This window comes from Crocuta crocuta, unplaced genomic scaffold (genome assembly GCF_008692635.1).
Source record: "Crocuta crocuta isolate KB4526 unplaced genomic scaffold, BGI_CrCroc_1.0 scaffold17, whole genome shotgun sequence".
NCBI classification, from domain to species: Eukaryota; Metazoa; Chordata; class Mammalia; order Carnivora; family Hyaenidae; genus Crocuta; species Crocuta crocuta.
Genome location: NW_027532041.1, coordinates 1,098,920 through 1,115,380, shown reverse-complemented (window position 1 = coordinate 1,115,380; position 16,461 = coordinate 1,098,920).

The following is a 16,461-nucleotide window of genomic DNA, read 5'->3' as shown; positions in this document are numbered from 1 at the left end:
GAATTTAAGAAACAAAAAAAAGCAGAAAAAAGAGACAAACCAAGAAACAGACTCTTAACTATAGAGAACAAACTGATGGTTGCCAGAGGAGAGGTAGGTGGGGGGATGGGTAAAATAGGCAATGGGGATTAGGAGGGCACTTGTGATGAGCACCAGGTAGTATATGAAAGTGTTGAATAACAAAACTGTACATGTGAAACTAATATTACACTATATGTTAACTGGACTTTAAATAAAAACTTGAAATTACAACAATAAAGCATAAACAAACAAATAAATAAAATGGATTCTGAATCTTAAAATTATAGTTCAGAACACTCTCCTAACCTCAAGTTAGAAGAATCAAACTATTTGGGAAGTTTCATCATCAGGAAAGAAACCCATGTCAGATTTGGAAGAGAGACTGATATCATCTTTGCCAAGCCCTTTCTTGATTCACATCCACGATCAGAGGGTTGACTACACTCTGCTCTCGGACATTTTCAGTGATGAAGAACCCTTTCCAAAGGCAGCCAATTTTGTTTTAAAACAGCCCAAATTGTTAGCAAAGCTGCCTATCTTGAGTTTAAAAATGGGTTCATTCCTTGATGCTGCTTACTGGCTGAGTTCAAAGGCTTGTTTATAAGCCTGAGACATACTCTTCCTCTGCCATATGTGCCCATACCGAGCAAGCCACAATGTCGCTAGGGCCCAGGACTACCCAGCCACTTGGAGACTCCCACCTTCCGGCAGAGGGGAGAAGCAGTAGGGAAAAAACTCAATGTTCCTTGATGCAGCATTTGATTAAGAACAAAGAGAACATCTTCTGTCTCTCAGGGCCCTGTGATGTTCACCTCGTTGTGATAAAGACTTAATTAAAGTGCAGACCCTGTTGCCCAGGGTAAATGTCATATGAAACACTTCTTTCTACAGTATTGGGATCAATGGAGGAGGACTCTGTTCCAGATGTGGCCAGGGGTGTTAAGTCCAGGGGGGTCACTGTGCCCTCTTTTGGAAACACCACAGTTTCGTCAATGTGGCTGAACTTCACATTAGCTCATGGCAGGTGCATCCCATTGGTGACTCATGTTGGACGCTGTGTCACCAGTGCAAATCCCCAGGCCAGCTCTCTCTTTTGTTGGGGCAACATCATAAGACCCCCCACCCCAGTTCTTTTTGGTCTGTGGGTGTCCAGGGCCTCTTCTGGCCACTTGGCTGCTTCTGTTGTCGAGCTCATCTGCTCAGCTTTAGTATTTTAAAATTCAGGATTGCAGGGACTATTTCCCTCACTGTGATAAAAACCTAAACCAAAGCGTAATCCTGTCTCTGGTTCTTTGGCATCTCTCCTGGTTTTTAAGGCCCCAGGAGGTCACTGCCTGTGGATAATTGATCTTATTTGCATGGTCCGGTTTCTTCAACTCTAATTTATCTAGACCAGCATGTTTAATGAAGCTAAATGTCTCATCTGTCCTTTATCAAAGTCTAGTCTCCTCTTTCCAATTCCTTGACAGAAAAGTTGGAGGAAAGGCAGGAGAAGAGGAGTTCTGCTCTTTTCTCTAATCTGTTAAAGCATCATAATTAGTTTACCTGATAATATATTGCCCTTCTGAGAGGTAATAATTTAGGAATTTGGAAAAATACCTCCCACCTGAGTGTCTATATTTTGCATAGTCCTCTTATACTATCTAGTATTGCTATACTTGTTTTAACAAAGACTTCCGAGGTCTATTAGAATGGACATATATGCTAAATTCTCATTCAGTTCCATTACTCTTATGTAAAGTCAGGCATAGATGCCACAAAGCCATAACCAAGGTTTGCCCCATTGTAGAGAAAGAATCCAGGAAGAAATAAATGTTCATGAATGGCAACTCTGCAGGTTCCAAACAAGGAAATGGGGTCAGAAATCACCACTGTCCAGGGGTCCTGGGCTCTAGAAAATCCAAATTACAGAGGAAAGGGGATCCTAGTTTTCTCTCTGAACTCTGCTCAAGTTTTACTAAGAAACTAGCTGCCATGCAAAGCTAGAAATCCAGAAAGGACATATTTCTTGGAATGTAGAGGTGGGAGTAACCTCAGCCTCAGAGTAAGCTGTCAGAATATGTCTGACCTAAGGAAATGGGAGTGGAAAGATAGATTTGGATTGTATGACTGCACTTGTGGAAATATATTAGTACTCCACACTGAAAGTCAGAGGAGTATACAAAGACATTTCAGTAGGAAGAAGGAAAAAAGAAAAAAAAGGCTTTTGGTTCCTAATGAGAAGGGGCATGGGCTTGATGTGGAGGTACCAGGGGTGAGAGAAGGGATAAGAGGATAAGATAGTAATATATCATCATTTTTCTACTCTTTTCTTTTGGAATAATAACCTTACACTTAACATTGGTCACTGCAGTTAAAGTTTTATTATAGGGAACCACGCATATGGCTCTGAAATTCTAGAATTCCTTGGTGAAGATTGTGCGTGGGAAGGATCCCAGCTGAAAACAACTAATGGTCACTCCCATAGCAAGGCTCTGTATTTGAAATGGAGATACATCAATAATATATACATTCTTGAGTGGTTTATTAAAAGGCACTTAGAACTATTCATAAAGAGAAAATGTTAGTGTAAGGCAACATGCCCCAAGGGGAGTCATGGGAGAATGTTCCAGCAAGATGCTGAGTCTGCGTGGGCAGGGCTGGCTGCAAGGAAACCCTAAGGGACCCCTGAAAGTATGTCTGGAAGATAGTGTCCTCTGCGTACCCTAGTCTCTGTGTGACCTGCAACTTGACTGCACCAAAAGGCAGTGTGGAGGGTAAAGACATCTCTGGGCAGGAGGTAAAACTCCAGGCCCAATGGCCTCCTGGCCTGGGACCCACCTCTTAGAGCTGGAAAATTGGGCTGTGACTTGATTTCACCTAGGAGGCAAATTGATCTAAACTTGATTCTAGAAACTTGATGAATCTAGGCACTAATCACCAGATGTTCAACAATGCCAGATTTCAGGGCAGAAAGTTCTCTGTTTCTCAGGCACTAAATGTCTGAGGCCTCTACACCCATACAAACACATACATGCGTGCGTGCGCGCATACGGACACACACACACGCACACATTATTACACAGCAAACAAGCCTCACTCATTTCCTGATGTTCCTTGGGAGAGAGAACATTTAATCCTAATGGCACACTTGTAAGGCAGGTACTATTCTATTACCTGCATTTTATACAGGAGTAAAATGGGACAGGTATACAATCTACCCAATCACAGGCACAATGCTGGAGGTGGCAGAACAGGGACTTGGACCCGGGTCTGCCTGACCCGAGGCCCAGGCTCTGAGGTGAGCACAATGCAGAAGAAGGTACATCCCACAATTTTGCAGAAAGTCAGCTCTAGAACCATTGCCACCCTCCACACCCAGCTCTTCTGGGAAATAAATGGAATCATTGATGGAAACAACCCTAAGGCCAAAGTGGTCCTGACAAGTCCCACAGCCTAGGCTCAAAGTGGGTTTTTATCAATCTTTGAAAATAGGTATAATAATGCTTATATGTACACAACACCTGTGTACTTTAAAGCTGTTTGCTTTCCATCCTTTCCTTTGGTCCCACTGATAGCTCTCTGCTGTGGGTGAGGTACATATCTTATAGGGGAAGAGTGGCTTTTCAAACCTGACGCTATATATTTGGACAGAGAATACCCCAGATGGCCGGTTCCCAAATCATTGGAAAGAGGCATGTTTCTGGCTTGCTGGAAAAGGAGCTGGTCTGTATTTTTCATTTTTCCTCTTCAAATTTTTATTTAAATTCTGGTTAGTTAACATATAGTGCAATATCGGTTTCAGGAGTAGAATTTAGTGATTCATCACTTACATACAATAGCCAGTGCTATGATAACATGTACCCTCCTTAATGCCCATCACGAAGCTGGTCTTTAGAGTAAAAAAGACCTGGGGCGCCTGGGTGGCTTAGTCGGTTAAGCATCCGACTTTCGCTTAGGTCATGATCTCGCGGTTCGTGGGTTCGGGCCCCGCGTTGGGCTCTGTGCTGACTGCCAGCTCAGAGCCTGGAGCCTGTTTCAGTCTGTGACTCCCTCTCTCTCTGACCCTCCCCTGCTCACGCTGTCTCTCTCTCTCTCCTAGAAATAAATAAAACATTAAAAAAAAAAATAAAGTAAAAAAGACCTGAATCCTAGCTTTCCCATTTAATAGCTATAAAGATTTGGTTAACGCACGTCACTTCTCAGATTCTCAGTTTCCTCATCTTTTAAAAGAGGTCATTAATGGGGATAATAATAACACTTATGTCTCAGGATTGTTTTGAAGACCAGATGATGTCATAGGGACAGTAAGAAATGTCCACCAGCTGCCTCCCTCCTCCCTCAACGGCAGTGTACCCACCCACCTCTATCCCTCAGCCCCACATGTTCTCTAGTCTACACAAGATTCCCCCCTCCCACTTCCTTCTTCACTATGATTGATTGGACCGAGGTGGGCAGTTAAATTAAAGAGAAGTTAGCTGAACTCAAAGTCGTCCATCAATATGCTGAACTGAGTCACTTAGAATCTTCCTCTTTGAGAATTTTTTTCCACTGACAATTAAATTTTTTATTTTATTTCATTTAAATTTAAATAGCCACATGGAATTTTAGTGGCTACCATATTGAACAGCTCAGGTCTATAAGCTTATCTTCTGGAGAAGGTAAAACAGAAGTCAAAGGGCTGAAAAATTTGGTGGAGATTTTTGTATCATGGGAAAAATTAGCACACTCCAGAGGCTGTGAATTCAGAAAAAAGCCAAAGGAATATAAAGAAAGGAAATGGGAATGCTTGAAGGTACTCAGGCACTGATTGGGAGATAGAGATGATTGTGAAGGTCAGATAATTTCTGTCTTGAACATCTATACCCAAATCCCCATGTTAGCGGAATCCATTAGTATTAAAAACCATTCTGGCACTGTGGAAAACTATGTATGATGGAGTGCTTGCTACTATAAAACCATTACGACCTGATAAAACACACTTTCAATTTGATTTCCAGGCTTGCAGGAAGAGACCTAGGACTCTCCTGCTCCCACCTTACCACAGCAGTAAGTGATAAGCAGTAAAGGTGAAAGCAGTTCACCCACAACCCACGGAAGTTGGCCCTGCTGGCAAATGCTGAAGTTCAAACCACAGTCAAAAGCGAAGTAACAAGGCAGGCAGATTAAGCCTGGGGGCTACGGTTTTTAATAGGTGGGTAGCACCCTCTGGCTCTGAGCAAAAGCAAATGCAAATTCTTTGTAGAGGAAAGCTTCCTCTCCTTGACTTCCTAGGATTTTCACTGATTAAGATGAACAATATAAATATCAACTTTCAGGAAAATACAACCAAACACATGATAAACCAAACCACCATGAGAGAGAAGAGGAAGAAGAAACAAAGAACACCATATTTAGATCTGGAAAGCTTTAAGTAGTGTAATAATCATATGTAAGTGCAAATAACTATGTATTAAATCCTTAAAGAAATAGAATATGAAGTCCTAGACATAAGCATGCAATGCTATAAAAAATGAAATGGGAGATTTTAAAGAGAATTAAGTTTTATAAAGGAAAATTATTATCATTCAAAAAAACCTAGTGGGTAGGTTAAACAGAAGAAGAAAGACTTAGTGAAATGGAAGATAGAGTTGAAGAAATTAGACCAGATTCATCCAAGGGAGAAATAGATGATAAATAAGAAAGAATAAGTAATGATCCTAGGTTCCAGATAAAGATAGCAGATTGAACACATACAATTCTAATTCCCCAAACCCATTAAAACTATAATAAAGGGGGGTGCCTGGGTGGCTCAGTTGGTTGAGTGCTGACTTTGGCTTGGGTCATGATCTCACAGTTGGTGGGTTCGAGCCCTGCGTCAGGCTCTGTGCTGACAGCCAGCTCAGGGCCTGGAGCCTGCCCTCTCTCTTCTGTGTCTCCCTCTCTCTCTCTCTGACCCTCCACTGCTCACACTGTCTCTCTTTCTCTCTCTCTCACAAATAAATAAAAAACATTAACAATTTTTAAAAAAACTATAATAAAGGGATTTTTCAAAATGATATAAACCCACAAGACTGAGCAGAATATGACAAAAGATAATGGAACTTTTAGAAAATGGAATGAACAAGCGATAGTAAACTTATTAGAACTAAGAAAGCCAAATCCTAAATGGGTGGTGAGGAAGTCTTGAATCAACCTAATTTTCTGGTAAAACAAACAAAAGGAAAGTAGAAGCAAGGATAGAATAGAGAAATTAGTATAATAGGAAACAAAAATACCATAAATAAAAACTACCAAAGCAAAAGTTCTTTGAGAAGATTATAAAAATGAGTTAATCTCTGGTAATATTGGGAAGAAAAGAGAGAAGGTATGAATATATATGAACTAAGAGGTATGTCTACAGATAAGCAAAAGTTTTTAAAAGGTGGTAATAGAATACTCTAATGTATTTATACCTATACTTTCAAAGAGATAAAATCAAATTCATGGGGGAAAATATTGTTTATAAAAGTAACTAAAGAAGAAATAGAAAACATGAATAGCCTTATCATTAGGAAATAAATTGAAGCAGCAGCCCAAAATCTCTCTGCAAAGAGAAGGTTCAGATGGCTTTACCAGCATGTGATTGTATCATTAAATGGAAAAGCAAATATCCAAGAACAGCCAAGTTAATTTGAAGACAAGCAGGATGAAAGAACTTGCATGACTTTCCAGACCGCATGACTTCCTCAATAGCTAAAGTAATTAAAACAGGATAGTCACTACAGGCAAATTGGTCTAAGGAATGGACCACAGAAATAGAATTATGTATATATGATAAGTTGCTAGATGAAGAAAGTGCTGTTGTAGATCATGAGTGGACTATTAAATAAATGGTGCAGAGGTCATTAGTTATCCAAATGGTTAACCTGATATCCAATGGTTACTCTGATATCCAAAAAGTAATTTTTGATAGACTAAAATCTTAAATATGGAAAGTGAAGCTTAAAACTCTTAGAACAAAATTTGAATATCTTTATAATAAACCTTGGGATTTATGAAAAGACACACAAAGTACCACACCCCTCAAAAATTAATAAATCAACTTTATTGATCCCACCACAGACACCAGAAATAACGTGAAAATATCAAATATCTTGGTGGAAAGTATTTGTAACAGATATAACATATATAACTGACAAGGAGTTAATATCCAGAATGTATTTCTTAAAGAAAAATTTTTTTAATGTTTCTTCATTTTTGGGAGACAGAGAGAGACAGAGCATTAGTGGGGGAGGGGCAGAGATAGAGGGAGATACAGAATCTGAAGCAGGCTCCAGGCTCTGAGCTGTCAGCACAGAGCCCGACATGGGGCTTGAACTCATGAACCATGAGATCATGACCTGAGCTGAAGTCGGATGCCCAACCGACTAAGCCACCTAGGCGCCCCTGGAATGTATTTCTTAAAATTCTACAAATCAATTAGGACAGCTCAACAAAAATGGAAACAGAATACAAATAGGCATTTTACAGAAGAAACAACACAAATAGCAAATACACATATAAAAATGCTTAATCTCAGTAACTGGGAAAATGAAAACTATGACCAATGAGATGCTATTTTTACATATGAGATTACACAGTATTGGTAAAAGTTAATACAATAGCAAGTGTTTATGAGGATGTTGGTTAATGGGAACCTTTATACACAGCTAGTAGCAATGAAACTTGTACAATCACTTTTCAAAGTGATATCATATCGTAAAGTTGAACACCTGCATTTTCTATGACCCATCACTCCATTCCTAAACGTGTACCTAGAGGAACTCTTGCACACGTGTGCCTGGAGACACGTTCAAAAGTGTGAAATGCATAGAGTGCAGCCATGTGACCACTCAAATGCATCTCACATGGTTTTGAATTGTAGAAAAAAGTAGCTCATTTAGCATATTATCCTTCTCTAATGTTTAAAACAAGCAAGATGAAACGTTCAAAGTATATATAAAAATAAAGCAAAAGAACAGTAAACAACCAAATTCAGAAAAGTGATGAGGCCAGGGGGGTAGAGCACCGGTACCTAGACAGATACAAAACCACTGGTAATATGCTAATTCTCAAGTTGTTGGTGGGCTTTTATTATTTCATTTAATTGCTTACATAAACATTACATACAGATTTCGTATTATCAAGTATTACATACTAAAAAATGTGAAGATACTAGAGGAATACTGAAAGTTCTAATAAGAACATTTGCTGGCTATAATTTATTATTAGCTATTAATGCAAGAAGCGCAGGAATCTGCAAGGGGCCCCTTCTGAGTTCTGTTTCTAGAGTTCACGGTGCGTGAGTTTGAAGCCCATGACTGGCTGTGAGCCACTAGCCTCCCAGGGTCATGTGCTGGGTCCAGATAGAGATCTGGGGAGGAGGCATGCGGTCATAAGCTCCAGGGCTGGACAGTCACGCTGCCTGCCCGTGGGGTCCTCTACCTCGCCTCCTCGAGGAGTGAGAATGAGTCTGCCCTTCTCACTGTAAGCACAGCCACCAGGCAAGAAGAGGGGAAGGTTCCCCTAGTACTTATCAGCAGGGTGAACTAAGGGGTGAATTACTACCCAGCCTGAGAAGGTTGTATGGGAGATGTGGGTCCCGCCCGGGGCAAAGAGGTCGTCAGGGCCAGCCTGCAGCCCCGCTCATCTGTGCTGATGGGTGCCCGCTTTTCAAAACAGATGGCTACGGACCAAAGTCAGGGACCTAACTGCTCTCTTTACCTTTTCTCTGTTTAGCTGTTGGGAGCATTTTGGAACCATGGGTGAACTTGGATCACTTGGCTCCACTATGATCCTTGGTCTCAATTCAGAAAANGAGAGACAGTGGTGGTGACAGGGAAGCTGGTGAACAGTGGTGCAGAGCAGGCGCCCTGCATGCTAACCCTGCTTTGCCATCTTCTTGTCTGTGAGAGGCTGGACACCTTACCGTGCCCCAGGTTTCTCTTCTGTCGAGAGTGGGGATCAACTGTTCTCATTTGGAGGCGATTCAACCCTCGGGAGAGGCCCTTTGAAACACGTAGGGGAAATTTTTGGTTGTCAGAGTGACTGGGGAACCAAAATGCCAGTGGTACCCTTAATGGGAAGCACTGGGTCTTACAGACCTTCAAGCCATCTGCATTTCTCTGTGTCATCTGCATCTGTGATATTCACTGCTGCCAGTTAGGAAACTGTGGGACACTTTGTCAAGTGCGCACATCTCTGCCCAACCCTTTGGGACAGTTGGTTGCTGGTCCTAACTTCAGGACCCTGAGAGCTACAGATGCTTTGTTCTCACTTATTTCCTGCTTGGGAGCTAAATAATTCTTGAAGATTTGGTTGAATTCAGTCAAAGAGGACAATTACAGATACTGCAGACCACGCCGGCTTGTAGGGTCCGCCAGCAGGAAAAGAAAACTGGTTTGCTCCAGTTCTAACTGCATTCTCAGAGCACCTGTGCAAAGCTGAGCAGCGCCCTCCTTGGGACAACACTGGGAATGCACATGACTGGTTACTCTGAGAAAATGTCTTGCCATAAAGAGAAAACACCGTGTGGTTATGACTAGAGCCCATCAGACCACCGTCAGTGCATGCAGGGGCCTTGGTAAACACAAAGGAGCGAGAACTGGGTTTCAGTGCTCACTTGCTCTCTTGGCCAGGTGCTCTTACGCAGCGCATGAGCTATACAACTGTATTTAGTGGCCAGACCCTCTCATTCTCTCTCAATCTGGTGACCCACCTTGGCTTAACTCAGAAACCTGTCTCTCTGTGGTTGCCTTGTGTCTGCCTGAACCTAAGAGCCCACACCTCCCAGACTCTAGTTCTAAAGCAATGCATCCAGGTGTCCAGCCCCTATGACCTGACATTCCAGGTTCCAATTTGCTTTTCTACCCACCACACCCATGACTTTTTTCTAAGCAGGGTAATTTAGTCCTTACCTCCCAAATAATTATGCTTATGAAATTTCACCTTCATACACTCTCACACTCATTCTTGTGTTCCCCTGTTATCCAACTATTTGAAAACTTGGCTCATTTTTACTTTTCCAGGAAGCCTTCTGGGCTTACAGCAAAGGAGTCACTGAAAAGCACTCACTCTATCTCCGGTTGGTCACTGGCTGTATAGCTCATACATTGGTAGCCTTGCTCCCCAAGAAGATTATAAGCTCCTGGAAGGTAAGAACTGATTTGAAAGAGATTTGACCCCCGTGTACACTTAAGAATATCAGTGAGAGGGGCACCTGGTAGCTCAGTTGGTTAAGCATCTGACTTGGGCTCAGGTCATGGTCTCGTGGTTCATGAGTTTGGGCCCCACATCAGACCCTCTGCTATCAGCTCAGAGCCCACTTCAGATCCTCTGTGCCCCTCTTTCTGTCTGCCCCTCCCCCCATCAAAAATAAATAAACATTAACAAAAAAGAATCTCAATGAGCAGTCACCATGGCAACAAAGAGCTTATCTTCCTGTTCTCTCTTATCAAAACAAACAGACAAATTGTTGAAGAGCAAGAAAATTGGCTCCCTGTCTGGACTGACAATGAGGGCATCAGGATAAGGATGAGGCCAAGTCTGAGAACCTAGTAAGTTGCCCATGAAGTTGGCTTGTGATGCTTTGGTGCCATCTTAAAGAAAGTGCTTCCTTCTGGAGCTACCGCCCGGCCTGTGGTGCAGCCTGAATGCCAGCCCAGAAAGTACGCTCTCCATGAGACTTGGAGACCACAAGGGCTGAGGCTCCCCTAACAAGAAAAACAGCCTTGTCTTCACAGTTAGAGGCCTCACCTAGTAGTTGGCTGAGTCAGATTTAAAGTTTAAGAAAGATGTGCTCTGGGTGGTTTTCATAATCTTTGGTGAGTTTGCAGCAGTCTGGGACCTTAAGGGCTCAATTTCATCACAGCTCAGCAGAGCAAATGTTTCAGAAAATGCTAGGAAAAGGGCACCTTTGCCGATTTCCCTGGCAATGCAATCATTGCACAGGTGTTTACTGACCATCTCTGTGATCCAGGCACAGTTCTAGGCTCTGGACACACTGCTGGAGACAAAATGGACAGAACTCCCTGCCCTCCCAAGCATCCACTCCAGCTCAGTGCCCAATCCACTTTTCACATGATACAAGCACGGCAGCAGACATCTGGACTGTGACAGGGGTGTCACAGGAGCCCTGGGGAAGGGAATGAAGCAGACATCCCTCAGAAATTCTTCTCAAACGTCACTGTTCAAAGCGTGGTCTGCAGGCCAGCAGCAGCAGCACCACCTGGGAGCACGATAGATGTGCAGAATCTCAGGCTCCTCGCAGGCCTTCTGAAGCAGAAACTGCCTTTCAGAAACTGTACTTCAATAAGCTCCCCGGTAAACCTTGTGCAGGGGAAGGTTTGGAAAGACTGCTATAGAATGCCAAGTCCCCCAACCTACCCCACAAACATGAGAGAGCTGGACGGCCAAATAAGTTTGAGAAGGAGCATACCCTGGCTCTCCCTTGCAGACTCAGAAAGCTGGCATGTGAAGGATAGCGATGTCCTCAGGAAAGAAACTTGCTTAAAACACCACTGCTCCTCAAATTTATTTGGCAGCCCAACAATGACTCAACAAATGTAAACATTCAATGAACTAGTGTCTTATGAAATGCACCTGGGGAAAAACTGCATTGCCCCCTGGCATTCATAGGTTCAGTTTACTTGGTTTAAACAGTTGCAGGTAGAATGGGTCTATAGCATGATAACTGGCAGCTTTGCCAAGGCCCAAATTTGAATCAGGTCCACTGCCCCACTGAGACTCTGGGCAAAAAGGTCGCAGTTCTTGGGGGCAGGCTAGGGGGATGAATGGGACCCAGAGTCTGCTCCTTCATGTGGCTGGGTTGGTCTCTGCCATGACCGAGTGAATCTACGGCAATAGTTACGGGGTAATAATGACACTGAATCACCATGAATACTGGCCACCCCATGAGAGATAAGCCTTCACTCTGATTTAAATTGCTGGCTAACTTATAGTGAGGCTATACAGAGGAAATACTGCATTCTAGAAGGAACATGCCATTTGGAGAAACTCAGGAGCCAATATCGCACTTCTTATTTGTTACTGAGGGAATTTGAGAAGGTCCAGAGACATATGTAGTCTACAGGTGTCAAGAATCCGTGATGATGATGATAGCTAACATTTACTGATAGTTCCTTACATCCCAAGCACTATCCTAACTCATGTTTTCCTCATAGCAACCCTATGAGAGCAGCACTGTATTCATTTTACATATGAGGAAACATCTAAGATCTTAGATTCTAAGATCTAAGTACCAAATGACTGGTAGAGACCAAACCGGCCAGATGATGAAGTAATTCCTGGTACCCCCATCTCCTCATCCAGCTCCCCAAGAGCTGAGAGCCTTGACCAGATGCCCAGCCCAAGGTGAGCATGGTTCAAATTTGTGCCCCAGCAGAACTTCCAGTCACCATACTATGGAATAGTGTAAACCAAAAAAGTTGAATCTCCTTTGAGAAAAAGTCTCTCATGTTCCAATTTAAGGGTGCCATTTCAGTGGGCAACTGTAACCTAGAGTGGCCTCAGCGGTGGGCCCAAGGCTGGGAAGAGATGCCGGGTTTGCTTGAGATTCTGCATTTCTATCATGCTGCTGGGCTATCCTGGAACAGGACATGGTGCTGGCTTGCAGGTAGGACTGACCTTGCACTTGTAAGGCCTGGGCTGTAGTCCCAGCTCTGGGCCCCAGTGCTACATGGCCTCTGGCAAGCCTCCTTCCCTGGGACACAGTCTCTTCTTTTTAATGCTTGGAAAAATGGTACTCCCCACCTCTACCCCTACATAAGTCCACTGAGAGACTCACCTACTATAGGGGACAGTCCTTGGCACTTGATGTTTCAACTCACTGCTTCTCAAGAGGTCCTTTCTGGGGCTCTCTTGGGCTTGTGCTGCTCCAGGCTGGAAGATCTGCATCACGTGAGAACAGACCTATCCACTCCTCTTTCAAGGACACACGGATCTGTTGCTTCCAAATCACACCAACGGGTCAGACAAAACCCAGGGATACATTCTCTCTGCTTCTTGGGATGATACTTAAAGATTCCTGGGACCTAGAGGTGAGTCACTCAGTTTATATCACTTCCCTCATTTTGGGACATAGTGTGAAGTATGGTAATGAAGTCATCCAGGCACAGCTTTGAGTGTTGGCTGTGTAACCCCAGGCAAATGACATAAACTCTCTGAACTTCGTGTACTCACCTGTAAGTTTTGTGAATAACAGTACCAATGTCATGGGGCTGCTGTGAGATGCTGGCACATAATCTGTGCTTCTTAAAAAGTAGCTATCATTATTGCTGTTAATTGGACACTGGTTAAAGGAGAGGATTCTGGAGTATACCATAACAGAATACGCTTATAAATTGTCTTTTAAAAACATCAACAAAAATTTAATGTAATTAAAAAATACGTTCTTCTCTCCCTATAAAATTAATATATTGTATGAGGTTGAGCACACATGATTTAAAAAATAAGCAAATAAAAATCAAGGGCTTCTAAAAATTCTAGGGCTCCAGGAGCACCTGAGTGGTTCCGTCAGTTAAGCATCTGGCTCTTGATTTTGGCTCAGCCATGATCTCATGGTTCATGAGTTCAAGCACCGCATCAGGCTCCATGCTCATAGCGTGGAGCCTGCTTGGGATTCTCATTCTCTCTCTCTCTCTCTCTCTCCTCTCTCTCTCTTTCTTCCCCTCCCCTGCTCATGCTTTCTCCCTCTCAAAGTAAATGAATGAACTTTTAAAAAAATTTTAAAAGACAAAAAATTCTAGGACTCCTTCACTCTTAACGGTGTTCTGCCCCATCCACCACTCCCTCCTGGCGGCAGCTGCTGGTGGTTTAGGGCAGCCCTCTCTGGAGACTGGTGGGCCTCCACCCCCCAGGTGCAGGCAGCTCTCTCCGAGCAGACCTGAAGCCTTCTTGCTGTCTCTTTGCCCCAGAGATCTAGTCCAGGCAGGGAAGAACTTTTGATTTTATCACTAACTTCCAAATTGCCTCCTGCACTTGATGCTGCACTGCAGAACCAGGAATCACAGAGACCTCAGGACAAGCGCCTGGAGCAGCTGGTCAGAAATTCAGCACCCCCCGTAGCTTCCTTGACCTTCCCTCCCGAGGGCCGAGGGCTGGCCAGCGTCTGGGAGGGAGGAGAATGGGGAAAACACCTGATAGAGCCCTGCTGGGAGCAGACACTTGCTATGCATTAATCTTCCCACAAGTGCCTGAGATAAGGGACTCGCTTGAGTCTGTACAGAGGCAGAGACTGATGAGTGGCTGAGCCAGAGGAGCAGAGCAGGTGTTCACCATGTAATTATGCCTTTGTCTATACGATATTTGGGGCAGGAAGAAAAGCATATGTACTAGGACATAACAGTAAAAGGGATGTATGGAGTGGTTAAGAACAGGTCCTGGAGCCAGAATGATTTAAATGAGGCTCAATTACTTCACAGCTCCGTGACTTCGGGTGAATCAGTCAACTTCTCTCTCTGCAGCAATTTCTTCACTGGTAAAATGGGAAATAGTCATACCTAAATCATAGGACTGATTTGAGGGTTAAAATGAGTTGATAAATATCAAGCAATTAAAATACCTGGCACCAAGGGTGGCTGGGTGGCTCAGATGGTTAAGCGTCTGACTTCAGCTCAGGTCATGATCTCACGATTCATGGGTTTAAGCCCCCCATTGGGCTCTGTGCTGACAGCTCAGAGCCTGGAGCCTGTTTCAGATTCTGTGTCTCTCTCTCTGACCGTCCCCTGCTCACTCTCTCTCTCTCTCTCTCTGAAATAAAACATTAAAATATTTTTAAAAAAATACCTGGCACCTACATAGCGAGGACTCTAAACGTTAGATGTTACATCTGTTGTTGTTATTGAATTAAATACTATGAAAGTCGGAATCTTTGTCTATTTTGACTACTGGTCTAATTTTTGTTTTGTTTACTTATTTATTTTGAGAGAGATAGAAAATATGCGTGTATGTGCCAGTGAACAGGGGAAGGGCAGAGAGAGATGGAGAGAGGATCGATCCCAAGTAGGCTCCACATGGTCAGCACAGAGCCCAATCAGGACTGGAACTCAAAACCACGAGATCCTGACCTGAGCTGAAATCAAGTCAGGCGCTTAACCGACTGAGCCACCCAGGTGTCCCGTGGTCTGTTTTAGAACAGTGTCTAGTATTTAATAGGAGCTCCGTAAACATTTGTTGGGTAAATGAATATTATCACAATCAGATAAATCATTTTTTTGTAATGCAGACATTATTTATTTTGGCCAGCAGAGGTCAGCAAATAGCTATGACTGACACTGATTCTGGGCAAAGGTGGTTTTCAATGTTCACTTTGAAGGTTAATAGGACTGTCCTTCCTGAGCTGGCTGGCAGGTTAATAGGTTGTCATTGCACCTATATGACCTGTATGGTCCCTACCCCTCCGACTCGCTCTGTGTCAGTTGAAATGACTGGCAGAAATTTCAACTCACAACAAATTTTGGTGTGATTTTTTTCTCACAGACCCACCTTATTTTCAATTTCCTCCCCCCACCTTCTGTCTCTTCTTTCCCTTCTTTGTCCTCTAAGGCTCTGTTTCTCATACACACACTCTTCCTGCATCATGTAGTAAACTACACACTCCCAAATTTTATCAGTACAACTGCAGCCTTGTGCTCCAAACCATGAAATCTAGAGTCCATAACCTTATGCAGTAATTCTTCCCAACTAACGATGCTAAATGTGACATAATAAAAAGGAACATCTGATTTGATCAAGCTTGACCCAGAGAGGTACTGTAACTTGGCCAAGGACACCCAATGATTAGTTGCAGAGTGAGAGCACTAGCCAGGCAGAGCCTCCTGTTCTGCCCACCGCACCAGGTCACCACTTAACTTTTTTACCCACAGAGGAGACTCAAGTGGTCCCTGAGTGCTGATCTAATCAATGTAGCTGTCAGCCTCTGGCCCCAGATACTGTTGCCCTGGACACCGGCACAGAGGAGCAGACTGCTTTCCAGCACAGCTCACTCAGAGGTCCAGGGACGGTGGGCAGGAGGCCATCACTGCCTACTCACCACTCAGCTACTCACTCAGACCCTGCCCACGGCTCCCACATTTCTGCTGTTACTCAGGGCGAGTCCATCTTCCCCAGATGGTGTGTTTCTTCGGTCCTGACAGGGCCCACACTGCCAAAATAAAAGGTGCTTTTCTTGGGAGCCTCTGGGCAGCTCCTTGGAGAGAAGAAGACAGAATGCATGCCCCACCGGCAGCTTCCAACACGGCCGGCAGCTGGAATGGTTCCCTGCGTCAGCCTCACCGCAGCTCTAGAGTCTCAGCTCAGGGGTGGCCCAAAGCCATGGCCTCCCCAGTTAATGCTTAAGATCCTGTCTTTCCCAATATTATTTTAAAAAATTATGCAAGGATAGCTATTTGGAGAAAATATTTAATTGCTTTTCCTATGGAAAAACAAATTCTATATGAATTG